This window comes from Marmota marmota, unplaced genomic scaffold (assembly GCF_001458135.2).
Source record: "Marmota marmota marmota unplaced genomic scaffold, marMar, whole genome shotgun sequence".
Lineage (NCBI taxonomy): Eukaryota > Metazoa > Chordata > Mammalia > Rodentia > Sciuridae > Marmota > Marmota marmota.
Genome location: NW_026000093.1, coordinates 35,362,280 through 35,365,988, shown reverse-complemented (window position 1 = coordinate 35,365,988; position 3,709 = coordinate 35,362,280). Strand labels below are relative to the sequence as shown.

At 36.0% G+C, this 3,709-nt stretch overlaps 1 pseudogene; it reads left to right on the top strand.

The window, feature by feature from the left end:
- The first annotated feature begins 529 nt into the window (after nt 1–529).
- LOC107142362 lies at nt 530–728 on the top strand (annotated as a pseudogene).
- Nucleotides 729–3,709: the final 2,981 nt, after the last annotated feature.

Here is a 3,709-nt window from a genome sequence, read left to right as displayed (position 1 = left end):
AGTTTGCTAATGGTGGAGAATTATTGAATCTGTTTTCATAAAGATGTTGATGTATAGTTTTTTACCTTGTGATATCTGTGATAGCTTCATATGTATGGGGTAATATTGGCACCATGGGTTGAGTTGGAAAATGTATCCTCTTCTTGTATTATTTTGGTTAGCCTATTACATGCCCCAACTGTTATCTGCAGTTTTCAGGAACTGCCAAGTTCAACTAATTGCCTCTTATTATTTTCAAAAACATCTCCAGGGAAAAGGATTTGGACTGGGTGGACTGAGTTGTGTAACATGAAAATAACCTTCCTAGTTGACCCTTTAAAAGAACAACCAACAGGTCAAAGATTGACACTTTTCTGGGATTAAGGTTTTGAAGGGCTTCCATCTCTTCTCTGGCCTCTCCAGTTGCTGCCAGATTTTCAGGGTTCATCATGATTATGGACTATTGTTTTTCAAGTGTGCCTCACAGTTAACGAGGAAATGTGGTTATAGGCAAATTAAAATGCCACAAATGGCATTTTGACAGGGCACAATGGCAGCAGCTGGGTCAGTAGGGGCGCTGATGACTATGTCGGAAAAGCAAGAGTTCTACCAGCTTCTGTAACATTTGATCTATACAAGCTGTATGGCATAGATACAAGCAGAAGAAATCTATGAAGACATCCCATGATCCTCATCCAAGTGTGAGGGCTGCAGCCTGTACTACATCTGGCTACAGATTTTGCACCTAGTTTCCAAAAGAAATTCCATGAAACAGTGATTGCAGTTTTGTTGCACACCATGGAAAATCAAGGTAATCAGCATGTGCAATCTCATGCAGCTTCTCATTTTATTATTTTTTATTGAAGACTGCCCCAAGTCATTGCTAGTTCTATATTAGGATAGTGTGGTGAAAAATCTACATTCCATATTGGTGATTAAACTTCAATAGTCAACTCCAAATTGCCTCAGTTGCAGATAAAGTAGAAGAAAAATTTGTGATATATTTATGCCCTCACTAAAGCACATTGTTGAGTTTGCTGTTCAGAAGGAACTCAAGTGTCTGAGAGGAAAAACTATTGAGTGGATTAGCCATGTTGATATTGCCACTGGGAAGAAAAAAATTATGCAAAATGCATCAAATGGGATGCAGCTATTGTTGAAGACAAAAATAAGATATGAATAATATGGAGGTTGGTGACCCTCAGACCTCTTACATGGATTCAGCATGGGTTAGAATGTGTGAAATTCTTGGAAGAAATTTCCACCAGTACCTTCCACTGGTTATTGATCCTCTTATTAAAAAGACTGTTTCAGCTAAACCTAATATTGCTCTCTTAGAAACACAAGATATACAAAACATGAATGATGACAATGAATGACAATTTGTAAATCTTGGAAGACCAGCAAAGTTTTGAAATTAAAACTCAGGACTTTAAACAAAATCAACTGCTTGCCAAATGTTGATTTACTATGCTAAGGAGTTAAGAGAAGAATTTGTGGAATATACAGAACAAGTTGTGAAATTGGTGGTTCTGAAATTTTATTTCCATGACAATGTTTGAGGGGCAGTGGCAGAGTCCATGCCTATTCTCTTAGAATGTTCAAGAATTCATGTCCCAGAGTATCATTCCCAGAAGTGGCAGTTCATATGTGAACCTCACTTAAGACTGTAGGAACTGAATCCCAGACAGAGGTACTCTTAGAGCTAATGAATTCTTTTGCTAAGTCCATTGACTTAATGGGAGATGGTTGCTTTAATGAGAAGCACTTGGAAGAAATGGGAGAAATACTAAAAGCAAAATGTGAAAGACATTTTAAAAACCAAGAATTATGACTGGTTAAATGACAAGAAGAAATCTATGACCAACGGGTTGAGGTGTCTGTGCAAGATGAGGATGAATGTGATGTTTATATTCTGACCGAAGTATCAGATATTTTGCACTCATTCTTTAGTACTTATAAGGAAAAGATTTTACCATGATTTGAACAGTTACTTCCATTAATATGTTCAAGTACATCATGGCCAGACAGTGGGGCTGTACATATTTGATGATAATCATAGAGCACTGCAGTTCAACCTCATTTAAATATGTAGAATATTTTCAGTGGCCAATGCTACTACACATGTGAGAAAACAACACTGAAGTCAGGCAAGCTGCTGCTTATGGCGTGGATGTTGTGGAACAGTTTGGTGAAGTTGATTATCATTCTTTACGTTTAGAAGCTGTTTTACTACTGGTAAAAGTTACTAAAATGTGTAAATTAAAAAAAAAACAGTGTCATTGCTACAGACAACTGTATTCAGCAATAGGAAAGAGTTTTGATGTCTGTCTAAGCCTAACTATGTAAATGAAGATAAAGTTCTTCCACACTGGTTATCATGGTTTCCACTGAACAAAGAAAGAAAGGAAAGCTATTTAGACCCTTGAGTTTTCTCTGTGACTTAATTGGAAATAACCACCCAGTTTTAAATGGTCCAAATAATTCTAGTATCCACAAAATAATCAGGATAATTTCAGAAGGAAAAGTTAATAATACTATTAACTATGAAGAACCTTGTGCCAAAGACCTTGCAAACGTTCATCAGGTACAGATGTCTGAGAAATTCTGGTTGGAATGTATATCCCAATTTGATGATGAACAGTAGGAAGGCTTAAAAGAGTTGCTAAATTTTGCCTGAAGGACTTTAATATCACTTGAATATCATTTATATGAAAGTAACTACAAATAAGTGTGGAGGGGATTCCATTATAAAATAGAACTGTTCTCTCCCTGTTAAGCAGTTCATATTTTTCCATGTTTCCCCAGGATCAGTCAATGTTTACAGCTTTCTGTACACCTTGCATGTTTGATATCTTAAACGCAGAACTTGGTGATAACCTATGCTTCCATTTGTCTTAGAATTTTTGTCACCTTTTCCTTATTTAGTGTGAAGTATAGAGATTGCTACTATTTGTCTAAAATATTGATGCTGGGCAATTAGTACACTTGATGCCAAGATGTTATACTGATGGTCGCAAGATGCTAAAAGCTTACAAAGATAAGATTGGAGAATTTCCAGGACAAACATCTTGGGAATGGAGGGCGATGGATATAGAGGCAGGCTTATTCCTCTTTGATAATACTCTTGGTTTTGTTAATGGTAGTTTGGTAGAAATAAGCAAGAGTTTCAAGATACAGTAGTGGATGAGGGAATTTTCTCTTAAATGTATATGAACATTTTTATAATATCCTCCAGAGAATTCAGCAGGAATACCAATATTCTAGTTCCCATGGTGTCCTTCTGAGAGTTATAAGAACTCTTTCTTTAACCAACCTGGTCTACACTTTTTAAATTATCCAGAATTCCAAGAATCATGGTTACCAAAAAGAGAGTCCTGATACATCTAACATTGGTAGCATGTAATATACTAATAGTGTTTTTAAGCAATCTATATTTGTGAGAGTCAGTCAGTGTTAGGTATTTCGGTACAGTAGGGTATTGCTTTTGATGATGTCTGTGCCCACACCCACAAAGCAGCTCAATAAGAAGAAGAGCCTGGATTTAGAATGGGGCTTAAATAGATTTCTGATTCAAAGCTTGCTAATATATTCTATAGTAGCGCTGAAGGATGGCCTGTTGTGTTTAAAAAAAAACTTAATTTTACCTTTAAACATAAAAAGAAAACAGCCTTAAAACTTGTCATTTATCAGAATGTGCATATTATCAGAAAATAGTTCTATAAACCAA